This window comes from Stegodyphus dumicola, chromosome 10, assembly GCF_044657685.1.
Source record: "Stegodyphus dumicola isolate Sdum_Otavi_A_Nest chromosome 10, ASM4465768v1".
Lineage (NCBI taxonomy): Eukaryota > Metazoa > Arthropoda > Arachnida > Araneae > Eresidae > Stegodyphus > Stegodyphus dumicola.
The window spans coordinates 37351957-37373153 of record NC_140777.1 but is presented as its reverse complement, the minus strand read 5'-3'; the positions used below and the strand labels follow the sequence as shown (position 1 = coordinate 37373153).

Sequence of the window (21197 nt, the reverse complement as noted above, 5' to 3'; positions counted from 1 at the left end):
TATTCCAAGATTCCGTAGAACAAAACTTTCATATTTCTCAAGTATGTTTTCTTCTTCAAATTCAATTTAATCTAACTAATACCAATATTACTCAATTTCTTCATCTGTACGCACTTTACTCTGAACCGTGTTCGTTTGCATGTTGCAGAATGGTAAAATATTCGAATTAAATCGAATATCTTATTGCCATGTTATCTATAAGTAAGCGACGCGTCCAACCTCATAAATTAATGCCTTCTAACCGCATCACTCGGAAAAAACTTCGTAATGGGTAAAAACGGACACAGGTTGGAAAAAGGAAAAACACATTTATTCTGGTTTTAAGAAAGTAAAAATCATAAACTTTAAAAACATTTCTAAATACAAGTATTAAACTTTAAAAACATTCTTGAGGAAAAATGAGCTGGAACACGATCTTAATGTCCTAAGAAGTCTGCAGAATCTGGACAGTATCACACAATGTATATATTACTCAATGTATTGCAAAAACAAAATACGCAATACATTGAGGAATATATACATGCATACAAATAACAATATGAAGTAAAGTACGATTTGTAAAATGCGTACAATACTGACAAAATGAAAACGTGCAAAGTCTACGTTGAAAAATTCATATCACTCAAGACCTTATATTTAAAAAACTAAATTTCCTGTATCAATACTAATCTCCTGTATTGTCACTGATCACGTGATGAAAAAAGGATATTTTCATTCACAGTATTCAAATGAAAACTCAGCTACCGATAATAAGAGGGAGGGAAGAGCTGCAGAAGTTGTTGTGTGTATTGTGACATTTTTACGAGACTGTTTCAAACTTTCAGCTTGCTTTCCATAAATGGTGCCAAAATTACGATTGTAGAGGGACTACGTATCCAACACGTTTTTTCTACCTTTTTCATGACTGAATAAACTTTTGTAAAAGTGTATGATTATATATTTTGCAAATTAGGAAACGTAACATCATAAAAATTCAGCATCTTGAATACACAAATAAAGACAATAATTAAATCTAAACACCGTGTAAATGACGGCAATCGTTTATCGAAATGTACATCATCGCAGAAATCAATATTTAACACTGTGGAAATTATAATTGGATTAATGGGAGTAAGACCGTTTGTTATACCAAACAGGAATATATAAGGTAAAAGATGTAAATTAAGACAGACATATCCCTTTCTTAAAAAGACAAATCCTTTAAATATATTTTAATTCAGACATACTAGAATTTTTCATATTAATACTTCTTACGGCAACGGCATTATACATAAGCATTTCTTTTTAGAATAATTTCTGTTAGCAACAAAAAAACCTTTTCGAAGATCTTAATTCGGAGGGACAATTATATGGGCATTGAGCGAAGCTCATAAAAGCAGATTTTTTGGTGTAACATAGATGGAAAGTTTAGAGAGGATATAATCGTGTATTTTAAACAATCTCTTTTTTGTTGAAGTGAAGTGCGGAAATTGCTAAGATTAGTAAAGATGTACAGTAATAAACATAAAGAACTTCGAAAATTAACAAATTCCACGCTTTAAATTTTACAAAAAATTCACTGAGGAAACGAGAATGTAGACTAAATGAAATTAAACATAAAGTTGTAGAGCAGTTATTACGACTTGGTTACAGTAGAAAAAAAGAAGACATTTAAATGTAGTCTTAACCCCATCTCCATATTTAGCTTTTTTTCTCAAAACGGGATTTTTTTCAATATTTAGATACATTTTTACAAATATTTGCCCTTCAAACAAATCTTAAATTTTGATTTAGAATGTTATATAATTGTGCATCAAACAAATCTTAAATTTTAATTTAGAATGTTATCCATTTTTATTTAGTAAAAATATTAAAATTTTTCCCCAGGAAGAAAATTTGATTGAAGTACTGATTGTCCTTGAAGTTATGCTAAATATTTTAAGATTGAAATTCTATTGAATTAAAACAAATTCCAGACTATTTAGCTATAAGTAGAAAAACATAGGCACATTGAAATTTCTGAATAAATTTGTAACTATCCACGAAAATTCGAAGTGATTCTATGAATAAAAATAATTTTTATGTATGGTAATATATGTAAAACATATCATTTCAAGAATCCTTCAAGATATCTTCAAAAATATATAATACTGAAGATAAAAATTAATTTTTACATTTGCATAATAATAATAATAATAGTTTCAAATTCCAGCTAAAATATTTTAACTATGCAAAAAGTTTCACTTAGAAAATAATCGCTATAATAATAACGGAAATTTTCACCATTTTCACGTTGGAAAGGTTTCACTTCTCTTAGTTTCCTTTTCTCTAATTTACCTCACCGTTTAATTATTTATATTTGACATAAACTAATGTCAGTTTCTAAGAAACATTATATAAGTTATTTAAAATGTTTTTGAATGAAATTTAACAAGCTTAGATTATTATCCAAGTTATCTGGCCTAAGTTTCCAAATGACTATAAGAATGTAAAACTAACTTTGATATAGAAAGGAACTATGATATATTACTTAGCAGCATGTGAAAGAATTCCTCTGAAATTAATCTTTCTGAGCTACAGCATTTGTGAATGTAATTTGTAACCTTTGAATGGAATGAATTCCATGTGGTGTAATACTATTGTATTTATTGGAAACATATAAGGTAAATTAAAATTTATGATTCGTGGTTTGACCAAGCTGCAGTATTTAAGATAGTAATAAATAGTTGTACAAAACGTAACAATAAATGAAAAAAAATTAATAGCCTGTTATTGTTTAATGAAGTACATTAAGTAAAACTGATGGTAGAATCATTTGTCGGCTGTTAATAAAATGTGACCGCAGAAATTAGTAAATAGTCATGACTGTGAACAAGAGTTCAGTTATCTGTTAGTATGTAAATCCAGTTTAATTGGATGCTTGAAACTGAAAACATTCAAGACACAAAGTAACAATGTAAATTATAATATTTAAAACATGCAGTTATTTGAAATGTTTTTTTTTGACTTGTCACTTAAAGAGCAATAGTATGAGTAAACAATGTGAGCTATTCTTTTTTTTTTTTCTTTAGATATATAAATGAAAACCAAAAATTCAAACCGTTCATGCATTTTTGAAGGATTTAATTCTTGCTACCTGTTTCTCGTTCTCATTAGATAAGAAATAATTTAGAAAATTCAACTTTCAAATGTCATTTCCTTCTTTAACTTTATTATTAATAATAACTTTATTATTAATAATAACTTTTTAACATGTCCTTAAGTTTAATAGCGTAACTAATACTATTGTATGCACCATTTAATTGCTAGTAGTCGCTAAGTAACTTTAGGATAGGTTTCTGCAATATACGAATGTATCAAATTTCAATGAAAGTGTCAGAAATGCACTGTCTGGAAAGTCGATGAAGGCATGTAGTTGTTCCATTAACTCTGCAAAAGAATAAAAAGGGATACTTAAATTATTTATAAGAAATGAAAATCACGTTTCTAAGAAGGTTACGTATTGCAGAAATTAATATCACGTTTGACTTGCATATTTCTATAAAATAAGCACTTTCTTTATTTTAAGATAAAGTAGCACTGTAGAATAAACTCTATAAAGTATTTTATCTATAAGTTCCTATATAAATATTCCTGTATTTGCTCTGAATGGGCAAAAATATTTTTAAAATGTTGGAAATAGGCTGATGTGAGGATTAAATAAAGGACATTAACTTTTAAATTTGTCATACAATGTTTGGACACATTCCAAGGAAAATGTAATATTTCCCCAAATGTGCTTCAACCGAGCTGAAGGAACGAAAAATGTTATTTCGAACTCATTATCTTATGCTATAAATTACAACCCATTACCTCAGCCAAATAATCCTATTCATTATTTGTAAAAATATGCATTTATCAAAGTAACAAACATCAAATTCGAAACGAAACTAGATTACTAACGATATGCGAATGCATGCCCTTATTAGAAGAAAGAAGTCATTTCTCATACAAGACATTTTTGACACTGTTGCTAGCGAGAAAATGTGACAAAAGGGAGAAAATGAAGGACGTTAAAGAGCGGAATATTTTTCATCGAACACCATAAAACATTCCAGTAATTAGCGTATTTGAAAATTTAAAAAAAAAAATGTTTTGTAAAGTAAACGTTTCGTCAAAAACTGAATAAGGAAAGTTTCAAAACGCATTCCTTGTAATTTAATATTTAATAAATTTCATAGAAATAAGTTAAATTATTTTAGAGAGGATTTCAGGATCGAAAGATGTATGTTATTATGACTATATATACAAAATCTTGTCCAGGCATATTTAATGACAAACATTTCTTCGAATTTAAAACTTACGTTTATTGCAGGCTCTGGCATTTATTACCTCGCTTTTAATTTTGTCGCCTTTTATGTCAGTATATGTGTATATAATGGAAAAAGACATAACAGAAAAGAAAGGAATTAGTCAATTTTACTTCAAAAGTTAAACTGCTGAAATCATGATATACAGAATTTCATTTAATTAGCTTTTATTATTAGAAAATACAAGCAAATATACTATATAAATAAATGGCCTATAATTTAAAATTTTACTTCCTTAAACAAATTCATTTCAGTGTATCACTGTCTAATTTTTCGCAAATGAACTTAACTTATGAACTTATGTATCGGACAGACATTCTGTTGGCTAAACCGTCAGTGTAATCATAAAGAATGATTTTGCTTAAAAATTCGAAAAATAGTCTACAAAAATTTTGAACATTTTTTAAGTAATAGCGTTATTAGATAGCATCACAGTAGTCATAATATCTTAATATAACTGTAGTTTCCAGAAAAAATATCATTAAAATATTTTTTTGCATCTCTTTGTCATATTTAAAAATAAACTTCCTTTCATTTTGGCGAATTTTGAATGCCTTGATTTTGAAATTCCAACAAGATAAGGAATATTGTAAAGCACATTTTCCGAATTATCTTTCGGTGAATGAAAAAAAAAAAAAAAGTTGTTTTAAATATATTACAGGTAATCTAAATTTTATTTTGTCGATTTTTTTAAATTTTTAATTATTTTTTTCAATATTTCAAAAGGTTTAAATTTAAATTCCTTTTTTGTGAAAAAATTCCCTGTATTCAATTCATCATTCTTTTCCTTTTTTTGGCTGAATTATTTTCAAATATCTTAAGTTTTAGTATCATGAAGTTGGCAGATATACTGTAGAATCGTTAAGTGTGTCAGTGCCATGCTCTAGCGAGGATTCTAACTTCGGACGTGTAGCCGAGGATTCTAACTTCGTGTAGGAAGGATAAAAAAAAAAAGAAATACATTGTAAAATTTATTGTAAACATTTACTTTCTATTTCATAGGCCTGTATATTTTGCAAAGAAGATAAAGCTGGAAAGAACTTGTATTAATTTTATTGCAAGTTTTAATTAAATAAATAACAAAAGTTAAGCTAATTATGCAATTAAGTTGTTTATTATTTGTTGTCCAAGTCTGCAAATAAAATATAGATGTAAACAATTTAATTTGTTTGGAGCATCATTAAACGGTATGGTTAAGAAATAAGTGTTGGCGAGCGTTATCGTTTACTAAGGACAAATTGCATTCATTTATTTAGTCTAGAGGTTGGTAATGTAAATAAAATGGAATTGAATGTTTAAAACATTACTTCTTGTTTGCAATAGTGTATATTTTTAAGAGCAATAGTGTATATTTAAGAGCAATAGTGTATATTTTTTTCAAATTTATATTTTTAAATCTTTTTTTTTTTTTTCAAAATATAAAAGAAACATGCCAGGGTGAAACATAAAATTAGCAAAGTTACAGCCTTGTGTTTGGCATAGATTTAGTCAAAACCTCAATCGATTTCGAGGGCAAGCAGTTACAGGTCTCTCTTCATGAGGAGCAAAAAAAAAAAAAAAAAAAAAAAAAAAAATCCGCAAGGCACCCTTTTTATGTGTGTGTGTGTGTAAATGCAAATTACACATTCCTCTTTGTCTTTGAATAGGCTAGACACAAACGTTCTTTTTGTATAGAAGATTTCTTTAAAGTTAAAAAAAAAAATAAAATATTTGCTTCCTAATTCAAAATATTTAATTAAAATTACTTAAAAGTTTACATTATTTTATTGCTACAATAAGGTCGACAGATTCCCATGACTGTGAAGGCGAGGGATATATGGCCATTTTCATACACGTAAATCAAATTGCGGAAACAATTATTCTATGATAGATGAGCATAATAAGTGGAATTAGGAAAAACCTTTTATTACTTTTGTGAATATTTAAAAAATTATCATTTGGGCTAATTATAAATTATATCAATTAGCTACATTTTAAAAATTTAATATGCTTAAGCTATGTAAGATTTATTTATATGACCTTTAAATTTGTTAGTTCTATTTACCAACATTCGGTATAATGTTATAATTTCAAAGAAAAATCAGACCTTTTTGCTGCAAGATTATAAATATTTCTGAAAAGTGACTATATACTAGACTTCCTGGGTAATTAATGCGCTAGTAGTCTAAAGTAACCTCGAAAGAAGTGGAAAGTGTAGACTAGAAATTTCTCTAGTGCCTTAATTTTAAGTTTAAAAAACAAAACAAAACAAAATGGGCCTTTCTGAATTTGGTGAGCGCTGAAGTGAACAGTATTCATAAATAAAACTTACGCATAAAGAAAAGATTTTTTAACGGAATTTTGTAAAACCTTAACAAAAATGATATGGCTTCATCACATACAATGACCCAGAAGATATCGAGTGAACATCCCGGAAATAAACCGCAATCATAGTTCATAAAACTTCCAAATCCCAGAAGTCCTTATCTAGAGTGTCGACGTAGCAAACTATGGTCATGAGTAATGAGAGCACATTATTTTTTCTGATTCCATTCTTTAAACACGAGAAGTTATCGAAGCAGAACAGCGGTTGTCATGGGAACTTGATATTTTATCATGTAACATTTAATTATCCCTCTTTCGCTCTTGTAGTGGCTTTTAATTTTGTACACAGCTTCAATTATTCAAACACTTATCTGCTGTATCTAGATTATTCATTGTAGACAAGTACCCAAATGAATTGTAGTAACAGTTGCCCACAAACTCATCGAGTACCTGAGCTTTTGTTCTGTTTCCCTGGGAAATTAAAAAAAAGCCTTTAAAAATTTGGATTTTCATAATGTTCTTGATCGCAAGTGCATCACAAGGTACTCGATGAATTCGTTTTGTGTTTTTATAGTATTAACTGAACGCTGATATTACACACGTGACACGTGAAATTGTTAATAGTTCTAATGCATGCATTTAATCACTTGTCAAAAATGAAAAGAGGGTATAAAACTCGAAAAGTTAGAAACACATTTTCGCGACCGATATGCGAACGGAGGAAAAAAAATCTTTCACGGTTTATTAAAATGGCTCTAACCGCAGCAAGTGTTCTGTCAGCATTTCAGTAAATCTCGGATTCTGTAGGAAAAAAACTGGATCCTTATAAAATGCCACATTTATTCCACTGGATGGACACAAATCTTTACATACAAGTGTGTTCCTTTAATTATGAAAAGCTAAAGTTAATACTCGATGTCTATAACCTAGAATCACTGAACTTCGGATTTAACGGAAACAATTTGGCTAATGTAGCAAATGCAGCTGAAAGCGGGAAATATTTAAAGCAAAATATTGTGCCTCCAATGTGTGTGATTGTAATACGAGAGAGGTTAATGCACAGAATGACAGTGAAATAACAACTGTTCGAATATGGACTTCGGCTACATTCGTGATAATCAGCTTCAAGCGTTTATTCCTATCAGCTTTTTTGATGTTTGCTAAATTGTTACTGCCTTTGCGAGTGAACTTTACTAGCCTTTGAAGTTTCTGATACATGCGATTGCTTCAAAATATTTACAATGCAACAAAATGCTATTTAAAACTGCGAATAGTTGAGTATAAATAAATTATCGTGGCGAGTGGTGTCTGGAGTTAATGAAAGTACGTGAGCATGGGGAAAAATCCAGAAACTGAAGCTAATTTGGGAGTTAGCAAGCTGTGTGTCTGTTGCTGATATGTTTGATGAGAACTTAGTGGTTGTTTCTATGGTTGTGACGAATTTGGTCAGACAATTGTAAGACCAAAGAAACGCTTAGACTATTTCCGTTTGACTGCAGAGTCAAAATCGAAAAGAGTGTTTCCTCTATAAAACACAGGGCAGGAGGAACCACTGGTGTTCCTCCTGCTCTGTGTTTGTCTGTGCAACTACTGGTGAAATTTTGAGCTGGGCACCAAAATTTCACCAGTGGTTGCACAGATATAATCCCACATTACTCATTATGGAAACACCTAATAGGTGACCACCGTTGCCTCCTATGAAGGGAAGGACAGTCACAACCATGTCTTCTTCAGTATTCGAGCACGGGACATTTAGTACATGTACGTTTTTTGTTCAAGAACGCTCCGTTGGTACCATTTTTCGTAATGTGGAACTCCATAACCGAAACTGAATGTTGTACGGAACAATGATTAAGCAGGTACGAGGGTGATCCAGGCTACAGAATCTCAGCAAAAGGGAGGAAGTAGACAAGGTTGATGAAAAGGACGACGATGATAACTAGGAAGGAGAATTAGTTGTGTCTGATCTTAAGTTAATCAGAAGTAATGATCACATGGACTACATCGTAGCATACGAAGATAGATATTCCGTTCCTGAAATGTTACCTCATCATGAATATTTCGAGCAGTTCATGTCTTTTATAATGAAGGAAAAAGATTAAACGGGAAAGCAAATGAAGCTTGAGGCATTCTTTCTGATATGCAGTTTTAGTGAGTAAGTTTTTTCTTTCTTTTTTTGTTTTGTTTTCACTAAGTGGTTTGTACATTAAATTACTTTACATTGTGCATCACAGTTTAAAATGCAATATAATATTTTACATTAAATTACTTTACATTGTGCATCACAGTTTAAAATGCAATATAATATTTTACATTAAATTACTTTACATTGTGCATCACAGTTTAAAATGCAATATAATATTTTACATTATACATCATAATTTCGAATGCAGTATTCTATTATATTTCTTCTCGTAATAAAATTCACTATTTAACACTCCCTGTTATAATTGCACCATCTGTACTTCTTAATTAAAGGAGAAAAATTTAGCAGTTTTGCGAAACCTGTTCATATTTGTACTTCCATATTCAGATGAATGCCATTTCTTCCGCTTTAAAATCAAAAAACTTGAATATTTGCACTTCGTAATAATACATGCTTTGAATTCAGCGGTTGTTTCTGTTTCGCACCGTAAATCTCATACATCAGATAACCCTGCTTTGCAACGACGTTTCACGCATGTTTGCAAGCTATGTGGTCAACTTGACAGCTGTTTATTGATTGCTTAGTGAGTGCCTGCTTATTTTCTCTCCTTAATACAATAAAATTAGATAAAACCTCACTACACCAGTTTGATTATCAAAGAACTAAGTTTACAAGTTCAAGTTATCAAAGAAATTGTAAACTTAATTCTTTGACTTAGAATTATCTCTCATTACATTCTTCGAATTAGGGTGTCATAGTGGCTGTCGTTTTTTGACGTTATATCTGCCGATAAGTTTGCTTACGCTCGTACCTAAAATTAAATGGTATAACATAGTTACAATACAGTCACATATTATGTGGTTTGTAAGATATTTCTTGACTATCTGCAGTGCATTAAAACTAGAAAGAAATATTTTCCATTTCAATATGAAATCCTCAAATGTTATAGCCATGAAAATATTTTAATTTGATTTTTATTCTTCAATAACCTATTTCAGAAAATATGTTGTTTGGAAATAATTGTTTACGCTCGTCAGTTCAAATTTCAGATTTGGATACGTTTCGATATTTTATGACACTGGTATTTATTTTTTGAAAATTTGATGCAACATAAAAACCGTCCAGGTGTTTGTGTTCATTAGAACTGTAACATAAAAAAATAAACATAACCAGAAAAAAAAAAACCTTAAAAGAAGAGTATCTAAAAATAACGTCACACCAAGTCACGTTTCAGCTGATAAATGCTGTTGAAATTCATGAAACTATTTTGGTACCGCAAGGTATCAAATCGTGACTTAATAAATAGGTTTGAATCAAATACATAACTCCAATGAAGTAAGATGTCTTCAATATGAATGAGTCTCATATGAATTATTTTTTTCTCTCTCGTAGTAGTTTGTCCGCTTCCCTCTCTCGAAATACATTTATTCATCGCTCATCAGTTTATCTATTTTGAATTTTGAGTACATAGTCTTGGAGCGTTTTGCATTCGAATATTTATTAATAGCTGAATTTTCCTAATATCCAACTAGGGGTTTATAAATAACTGAGAAATTATAGTGTTTAAATAAACTCACCTAAAACAGTAATAAGAAGTAAGACTGTACACAGTATTTTATCTTTTACAAATTATTGGTTTCACACGCTGCATTTTGGTCGAAGTGTTACGATCATGGAATGTGTTACGAACAGAGAATAATGTACTGTCGCTACATGCGATTATTATGGAATACAATGAATACACCATTTTTTGAGAGAAAGAAATAATGCAGATGTTTAAAGTATTTCTGAAAAAAAAAGCTGAATGTTGGTCATCCTACATATAAAACGTATCAAAATCTCTGATTGTAAAATATGAAATATCATCAAATTTTCCGTCTCAAATAATATGAATGACTTAATTTATTTTTTAACATATATTTTTATTATTAGTACTTATATAAATAGGCTTAAAACAATAATCAGTTTTTCTATCATGAAATATACGCTTCAGTTAAAAAAAAATAATGATTTCAAGATAAATATTTTTATGACACGTATTGGTATTAATCGATGTTTGTAATTCTTGTAAGCCATTATGAGGAAATTTTTAAACTGCACCTAAATATAATAAGAAACTTTTAGAAATGAACAGTAACATTAAGTACTCTAAATCTAGAACTAAATTTTAGTAATTTCTCTCGACATAATTCTAGCGATTTCCTTTAGCCACCTTGAAAACTTAATTTCACAGATGTTAAAAAGAGACAACTTGAATTCGAAAACCTTTTAAAGGATGACTTAGACAAAATCACTTTAAAGTATAAATGAATTTGTTTAAAGCTTTCCTTTTAAAACAGAATGAGATTAAACGACGAGTTAATGATTTGTGTATTAACTTTATTTGTAAAGTATGATTTTTTTCGCACTTACACCACATAAAATTCAATTCAACAACAAAATCGTAAAATATTTAAGAACACCATATCTTGAGAATTTCCGACAGACAGTCTCGTGCGCTGGAGATAAAATGTTTTTTTCTGCACTGTGTTGGCAATGATATTTTTGAAAGTGATGAGTTTGTTAATCTAATTTTCGTTAAAGTTTTATAAATTATGAAATATGAAGTTCGAAATTCGAAATTCAAAATTCGGAATTCCAAATAAATATGTACGGGTGGAGGACTACGTTATTCAAAATTTGAGGGCCTTAAGTACCGTCGCTTTCTCGCAATGCGTGGAACATACATGCATATATGCAAATTCTTTATTATTTAATAGCTTCAACAATTAATTCAGGGCAATAATATATGGTACAAAAATTTGAAAGTCGCAATATATAATGCTTGCTTTTAAAATGAATGAACTTAAAATTCTGTTTCGAAACTAATAGCCCATTCGGAATCTGATCATTGTATAGAAATTTCATTTTGCCATCTGAACTTTTAAGCTGGGCAATTACTACGGATTAAGAATTAGTATTTTAGAAATTAAAAATAAAGAACATAAAAACTAATAGTTAAAAGAAGCTGATAAAACTGAATAAAGCAAGTTATTTGAAAAATATTGTTATACTATTATGACATTGTAAAGTAATGTGATGTTCAGACTTGTCCACATGTTTGATAAAGAAGACAATTAATTAAAATGTAATTTTGCATTTATTTTAATGGTTTGGCTTAGTTTATTGCAGGCTTACAATTTTCCCTTAAGTTTAACTGTCTGATGTCTTGAAAGCCTGGAACTGATGTCCAAAATAAATACTATTATTTAAGGGAAAATGTATTAGATGCGCAACTTTGGATTAAGTTGCCAAGTGCATTCTGTATCTCAAATAGAAACAGTGCATTTTATTGTGCAATATAATTCGAAACAAAAATAATATTGTTGCAAAATTTCAGCCGCGGTAGGATAACTTCCCAGCAAGGCGGGGTTAGGGTTGCCAGAAAATGGCAAAGTGACGCGTTTTTGCAAATTTTCCTGCATGGTAAGCCAGTATCCTACAGAAAGTTCTCTACGTAGACAGCTTTCACCTTAAACAGATAACTCTTTGCCATATTTCAATAAACAGTATTCATGTAATTTTCAATTACATTACTGCGCTGAATATTAAATATAGCCAGGGTTAGGTTAGATTAGGTTATTTGAATATGGCAAAGCTTCCGAAGACTATCTACTTAAGGGAAGTGATACCTATGTGAAGGACTTTCTAAGGAAAACTGGCTCGTATCCACATTACATGTTAGGAAAACGACGACGAGCAATCCTGCAGCCAGCCTGTTTATGTGGAAGAGTGCACAGGTTGAATTCTCAGCAGTCAGCATTCGGCATACGGTCACTGATGGGGCAGCATAACCACAGAAATCATATATGTGATGCAATGGTATAAGAATTCCATCCTCACTTTAGGGTGTTTGCTAGTAGAAAATGTGATATAGTGTAATATGATGTAAAATACGAGTGTACTGCAACCCTCCAGGCCAGACTCCTGGACCCTCTTGGATTATAATCGGCCTCTTTATTAACGCAGCATACCCAAGAGAGATTAAACAAAAATACAGTTAAAAAACATCAAACTAAAATTCTCAGTTGCCATTTATAAAGTTAATAAAATTCATTGCAAATCTAAACTCTTTCCTGCGACAATAGAATTATTTTATTTTACCGTGTTTTCCCTTAACATATCGCAACAATACGCAGTCTTCGAGGAAATGTCGTACATTGCCTTCAGTATTACAAAAACTACACAGATTACTATTTTGCAAATTAAATCTTTTCAAGTATGCCGGGAAGCGCAAGTGTCCAGTAGCTATTTGACTGCAATCAAAAATCATATAGCTTTCTCGTATTTTTAGAAACTTCAAAGTTCAACAAATAATCTTTCCTTTTTCACTAAATATGCCATTTCTCTACCCACCAATCATAATAGAAATCCTTGACTGTACGAAAAACAATTCTTTTTTATGCCTGAGTATGAAATGCATCCCCGGCATTACCCAGAAAATATTAAAGCCAGAGAAGTTTAACCTTTCTAATGTTCTCATGAATAACTTTGATCCAAATGCAGATTGCAGCTTTGAAACGAAAAACTTTACCACACACCATTATGGTATATTTTTCATAAAAATCATCACATTATATTTATAATTATAATAATTTTATGTCAATTTCGTTTAATATTGATATATCCATTCCGAGAAAATAAGTTGTTATTTCTACGGATAGTAAAGGTATGCCTTCTAAATGACAGCAGAAAAATAATCATTAAATTATTTTTATTTTTATTTATTACATTGGACACCAGATGCGCAGGATGTCGCTTTTTACAGCGGAAAAAAATTGTAAGATTCATTTTTTGATGATTACAAAAGCTCCTTAAACCATAGCCTGATACTGGCCGTGCCTGAATATAAAACTATATACGGTCATAGGATAATCGCTTGATCATCCAGGTTTAAAGCCTTTTCCCTGTAACATTAATCATGGCACACTGGTTTCCCTAATTTGCTGAATAAGTTGTCAGTCACTCTTTTGTCGCTATCTGAGTGCCTGTCTTGCCTGAATGGACCTTTTTGTTTAGCACCAGCTCTTCTAATTTCGCTGCTGCTCTCCATCATGTTCATACTGTAATCTAAGAGACAAAACTGAAAACTGATTGTACATAACAAAGGACCTGACGGAAAATATACCACTTAAAATTAAGTAGACATTGTTAACTTTACTTTTGGCGGAGGGGGTTGGATGGTTTATCGAACAGCGATTCGTGAGCACTCACAATTCAGGAGTTTTTGAAGGACAGAAAGATTTAACGAGGTAGAAATTTTAAATTTTATTGCATTGAAATATTGGACTGAAGTAGGAGAAAAAAATTTTTTTTGAAAATATAATGTCTGAATAAAGCGAGATAACTTAAAACGGAACTGTGACCCTCATCTAGTGCTTAATTTTAAAGAAAAATCTAAAGGCTAAACTGCGGTTGAAAATAAGAGAATATTTTTAAACCATGCATGGGTCACGTTGGTAAGACATTGAAAAAGTAGGTGTTCACAATCTGCATTATGTGATTTAGATTTAAATGTGTCTACGTATACGGGAACGTATGTCTTTACTCTATATGCGTTATAGATTCTACTTAATGTTTTATGTCCATCTCAATTTATTTACGTAATTCATTGATTGAAACATATGAAATAAAATTTTTGATTTGATTTCCTCTGTTAAATACATATGTTTGCCTTTTATATACTACTTAAATGTATGATTTTACTTTCATTGGGGATTCATTTTCAGTATATTAACGTTATTGTAATGCGGATTTATTTCTATTCACAATTAGCGTCCTATAATGACTTACAGTTGTTCATAACTCTAATGTAGTACTTTTCATTTCGCCTATTATAACCGATATTATAGTCTATTGATAATTAAAAGCCATGCAGAACGTTTCTAATCTGGGTCAGTAGGTTTCGTATTAATTATCAAAAATCAGTTTGATGCAACGAAAGAAAATTTGCATTTTTTGCCTATTTAAATTTGGAAAAAGAGCGATTTCTTAATCAAATGATCAAAAACATCGAAAAGTGTTTCTCCTTGTATGATCTTCATTGATCGAATATTTTCATTAAGGGGACTCGTACACCTTAAAACCCATAAGATGTTCGAATAGGTGACTGTTGTAAGAATTGGGACAGCTTATTTATTTTAAAAGCTTTTACCAACTTTTTACAGCTGACTACATAATATAGCTGCTTTTTGAAATAGAAATCAGAAAGCTTGTGTCGCCACAAATATTTTTATAATTTAATCTGCTTTGTGACAACATTTTTCGTCATGTTTCCAAATTGCGCGCAAAGTTTAAAACATTCTGTTTCATAATTTAATTCCATATTTAATATATAGCTTTTATAACATTTGGAAACTACTGTGAACCTAAAATTCTAAAAATTTCATGATAAATTTTTATTTTATTTTGAGTTGAGTTTATAAAATGTATTTTATTAACAAAATTTGTAATGTTTTCCATAAAATTTTTCAATATTAAAATATTCATCAGATTGTTGGTTCAGTTAGAAAATAGTGCCCATGTAAAGAATTCCATCAAATTTCAAGTATGTATCATTAGCCATTTTTAAAATACCATTCGCGCAAGGTGGAAACAAGGCGAAATATTTTGTCGCAAAGAGGATTAAATTGCAAAAATATTTGTGGCAACACAAACTTCTTGGTTACTAGTTTTCAAAGCAGCTATATTATGTAATCAGCTGTAAAAATTTGGAAGTGTTTGCTTTTAAAATAAATAAAATATCCCAATTCTTGCAACAGTCACATATTCGAAGATCGTGAGGGGTTTAAGGTGTATGAGTCCCCTTAAAAAAGGATAATGCTTTGCATTTGATAAGATATAGATGAATATATCTAGTATAAGTTGTACTTGATAATCAAGAGTTTTATTATGATCACGAAGCAAAGCTAAAGTAAGTTATTTATAAAAATAATTGTTCACAAATAGAACATACGTTTTTCACTATGACAATGTATCATTTAGCAGGAGGTTAGAAATGCTTCAAAAATTTTAAAAAATTGAAAAGAAATTTTGACTTATCCTCCAAGTTCTCCTGATCTGGCACTGTTAAATTACCATGTTGTCGATTCCTTTAAACCACTTTCTTGAAAGCTTTTCCAATTTCAGAGGGGATGTAGGAAGAGAGACCGGTTCATTCTTTGAATTAAAGCACACAAAATTAGTTCACTAAAAAATTCAATACTTAAATTTTGGGTAAAACGAATTAGAAATAATATTGGTATATATAAATATATATTAGATAAAAGAGCTCTCTGCTACTTTTCTCTTCTTTTTTTGTTTAATAATATCACCAGGTGTGCTTTTATATTCTCAACCCGAACATTTTTGTCCATATATCTCTGTATCTATATAACTTTTCAAATGTTGCCAGCAAATGCTATCGCCTTATATTATTTTTAAGAAATATATATATATATATATATAATATAAAATATTAAAAAATGTATGTCAGCAGAAATAAAAGCCTGTTGTCCTCCTAATGTTTGATCTATACAGAAAAATGAGATTTTAAAGAAATAATGTGTTATATAATAATGTTTATTAATAAATTTAAAGAAATAATGTGTGAATATAAAAATCAGTGTATGACAACAACAATAAAGGGATGCTATTAGCAAATGGATCGCCGTGCATTATTTTTTAAGAAATACTGTAGCGAATATAATAGAACTTATAGCGAATATATGTTTTTCAGCAGTTAATACTGTACAGGGAATTCTAAAACTATGCTGCTTTTAAAAACATTATTACTTTGCTATTTAATTTTATATCGTGTAAGTGAAAATAAAGTAAAAATTAACCATAAAGTTGAAAGGGCCAAAAAAAAAAGTGTTAAGTGAACTGGATAAAGTCCAAGAGTAGATAGATAAATTGCGAGCTCGATGAGAAGATAACAAAGATTCTGGTATGACGTTAAAAACTTAATCCTTTGATATTTGATATGCTCTTTCTTTTATTTTCATCCACCTGTCTTTAATATATTATATCTCGAGAATATGTCATGAGGAGTGATTTTTATTATATACCCATTCTTCATAATTAACAAGAATTATACTTCCTTTAAAAATGGCAGACAGTCGAAATTGTTTTGGTAAAATTATTAAACACTATATCATCATCTTTGGAAATAAACAACATTTGTAAGAAAGCTAATGTGGGTAGAATAAATTATACTGGACGGTCATCAAAAGATGGCAAAGCACCTAATGTGATTTAACACTTTATGCTAAAAATTAAACAAAGGACAAAAACACAATGTGATTTGTTAAGTGACTGCATCCAACTTTGTAGCCCTTCCGGCCTTATAATGATCTTCTAGGCCTCTCTCCAAGGAATCGAAAATTGCGAGAGAACCTTTCATGTCCTTAATTCACATGACTGCATATCGTCCTTCAGCTTCCTGTCGCTATAGCAACGGAATGCACAGATTCAGCAGCTAATTGTCGGCGAAGCTTGCCTTCTATTTCTCAAGATAATTATCTCTTTAAGTGGTAATTTTTATCGCTGGCCATTAATAAGGATTAACTGCTGAAGGCAGTCGATACAAAACGCCCTCGTAAGTAAGTCTTATAATTAAAGGTAATTTCATATGGAACAAGAACTGTTTGTTGGCCCACCTGAAAGGATTTCACCACATCATAATCGTCTTATTTCGTAGAAGATATCTTAATTTTTTCCCACTGATGCGAATTTAATTTAGTTTTATTCACACGGAAAATCGCTAAAGATCGTGAGTACAAATAGCTGTTGTAACATAAGGTTAAGGTAATCTACCTATATTTCTTCTTTTTGAATTGATAATGAAGTATCTCGGCATAGTTTTCGGCTTCTGAATTAGTCTGCACTTTTTACGTTGTTTGCATGAATACGGTTTTTTCGTTTCACAGTTTCGGAATAACTCGTACAAGTAGCATATTCATCGTGCTCGTCTTCTTTAAAACTTCATATACCTATGTTTTCTTTATGCTTTAGTACATTTCCCGTTTCTTGCTTTATATCGATGCCAGCCAAGAAATTCAACATCGTCAGCCAGATATGTATAATATATTATAACTCATTTAAGAATTCTGTACTTTTATTATATTTATATGACTAGAAGCTAGGTTGCTGTTCAATAATTATTTATCATTGTGTTTATATTGTAAAGTCGTATTATTACTTCCTTGTACGAAGAAAAGGAATTATTGTAATCGAGAAAAATTTCGGGTACCATATTTCAACAGAAATATCCATATTATCTGTTCCTCATCCTTTTACGCTATGAGTGACGTCTGTACGTACGGACAGAATAAAGGACTCTTTTCTCCAAAACGAATTGTAAAATGTATTTAAAATGCCTTCAAAGGGAATTTTTTCGTGACATTTGCACGTACGTATTTATCTCGCATAACTAAAAAACGATTAACCGTAGACTGCTGTAATGCTGTATATATGACTGCTATAACAACACATAGTACAACTCTCCTTTTTATCGCAAGCGCCAGAAACATATATATATATATATATATATATATATAATTAAAGAAAAGAGAACAAACTAAAAAAGACCTTTGTGGTCAATAACTTTGCGCATTGAGCTGCAAAATTTAGAAAACAAGTTAAAAGAAAATTCCTACTTCGTACGTCAAAACGTTGCTTATGTACTATGGTTCCGTTGACAATATTAACATAAGTAAATTAAAGTGCAATGAAAGGTGTAAATATAAAAGATTAACTAAACAATATAAAAACATGACTATTTACAAATAGAATTCAATACTAATTGTAAATAATATGGTGATCAAAGTAAGGCATATTTAAAACATTAGAAGTGCGACAAAAGACTTAAGCAAAAATACAAAAACAAAGAAGCGGTAAATGGTAGATTAGCCCAATTCGAATCTCATTAAGGACTCTTCGGGGGAACTTTTTTAACGATTTTCGAATCCAGCTAACTCCATATCGCGTTCGCCGAAACAGAAAATTGAAACTGTATACGAAACTTCTTTTTAAATATTAATTGAAAAAACATAGTCATAAACTTTAGTCTTAATTTTCTGTTCCAATTTCCCGACGCGTCCGCTTGAAGAAACACATTAAGGTGTAATAATAACTATACATAATGGACTGGTAATGCCAATGTACAAAATAAAGTAAATAGCGATTTGCTATTGGTCAAAAAATACAAGATTTTAAGATGCTAAAAATTCAAACAAACTTTTATACCCGACCAGCGCTATAGCTGCAGTATTGAAGTAAAATAGACTTTAAGAAACTAAAGAATAAATTGGAGTAAAAGTAAGACAATTAACTCAACAATATTAATAACTGCGACCGTGTATTCGAATCGGACTTCCAAGTGCCCAAGTTCGCATGGAAGAGTATGTTATTCAAATCTTGATGACCCTAAGTGCCGTAGTTTTCTCACAATGCGAGAAATATACATAATATCATGTACATTCCTGTAGATTCATCATTATTTAGCTTCTTTAAATATAGTACAGGGCGATTCTATTTGATGGCAACAATTTGAAAACTGATTCGGGCATTAAAGTGATCCGACGAAAAATGTCATTTTGAGACTAATAGCCTTTCTACGCTGACGCCTATTTGCGATAACAAAAATGGAGGAAAATATGCCAGTAAATATGGTGCCCTTAAAATGCAACATTATATGGCAGAAAATACTGATTGTTTCACATTCAAAATGATATTAAAAGAGCATGAAGACTTAATATGTCAAGAATTAAATTTAAGAATGAAATCGTAAATTAATTTTGCAAACAAATGTTGCATATCATATTGAAGCTAACAAAAGCTAATTAAGACAGCAATGACCGCTTCTGTCTTTTGCAAGTAAATAAAAATACTACTCTAAGAGACCTTTATGAAATTATTTTAATAATTGAAATAATTAAAGATTTAGTCCCTCAGACATTAAACAGCATTAAATCTTATAGTTAAAATGAATAGTCCAAAACAGCTAAGGTTTCATATTAAAAGAATTGCTGACATATTGTTTCATCATAAATTAATGCCATGTAGAGTATTGTGTAGTTTTTAAAAAGAAAAAACGTGATTCCTCAAGATATACTTCTGCACTTATTTCATTGGATTGCTTCCACTTGAGACATACATTAATATCAACCTTTAGTGGAATTTCTTTTGGTTTTGAAAGAGCATGAAATTCGCTGACTCAAAACAATAAATGCCTTAAGGACGTGTATAATAAATCCAGCTGTGTATTTTGTAACGAGATAAAATTAGTACTACAACAGCGGAGCGTATTTCTTCAAAAAATTCGCAATATATGTTTTTATTGGACACTATTAAAGCAGCTATGTTGCATACTTAAAATTTCTATCTTTAATCTTTACCTGTGCCTTTAACATGAACTTGCAGCTGATTCAATTGTTCAAAGCGTGTGTTTGCCTGAGTTCGCTTCTAGGTAAAAGCTAGATGCTGTGATTGTGTCTGGCGTTTTGTTGTTTTTTCTCAGTGTTGTTTTCGGTTTCCTATGCATTTTACGTAAGCAAATACTTTTTACCATTTATTTCTACGTTTCTTATACTATGCTACATACAAAATTTATCTCCGATACCAATTCGATTTTTATTTTAACCTTAAAAATTTTATCTTTTGCTTTACAGAAAACTGGCTTTTGGATTAAATATAACAGAATTCTATAGTGAAGTAAAACAAAGACAAAGATTGTTTGTCATGTAACGGCAAACATGCCATATGAAAGGAAAAATGCACAAAATGCATTAAAAAATACACAAAAACAGATATACGCGAAAGAAGAAGGCAGCGGAAAGGAGACACTTCCCTGGTGTTGCCAGTCGTACCAAAAAATTGGCTTCATGTCGCATTTCTAGTGAAAGCATTTTTTGAAAGAAAAAAAGTGTATCTCGTGTTTCTCTTTCTGTTTGTTTAAGTACTTTGTTTAGTTTCTTTTCCTAGGCAACGTAATATCTATACGAATGTTTGTGTCTTCCGAATTGTTCTGCACAACCAGACTAAACTAAGATGCGAAGAAAAGTTTACAAGTTTTAGTAATGCTGTGAAAACCCTATCAACAGTTCAGTTATAAAAAGAGCTAGAAACTTTTAAGGAGCTTATATAGTTCATCAAATCAGATGCAAAATATTAATACAGATTTCGAAAAATTTGTTGTTCTCACTAAAAGAAATGTTTGAATTGAGAGAGTTTTTTTAATTGCATAACTTTATTTCAATTGTATTGTCATCAGACAAGAATTATGCGAATTTACTTTTATAAGTTAAGGATATAAGTATTAAAATTTAACATAGAAGAATTATTTCGTGCTATAGACTTTCTTATTAAATTTTTATAAATTTTTTCCTTTAAACATATGG

General features: G+C 30.3%; 1 protein-coding gene across 2 annotated transcripts in view; it reads left to right on the top strand.

Annotated features, from left to right (window-relative positions):
• LOC118191885 (kin of IRRE-like protein 3) overlaps positions 1-21197 on the top strand; it is a 769953-nt gene that overhangs the window by 510834 nt on the left and 237922 nt on the right. The window lies entirely within an intron of this gene.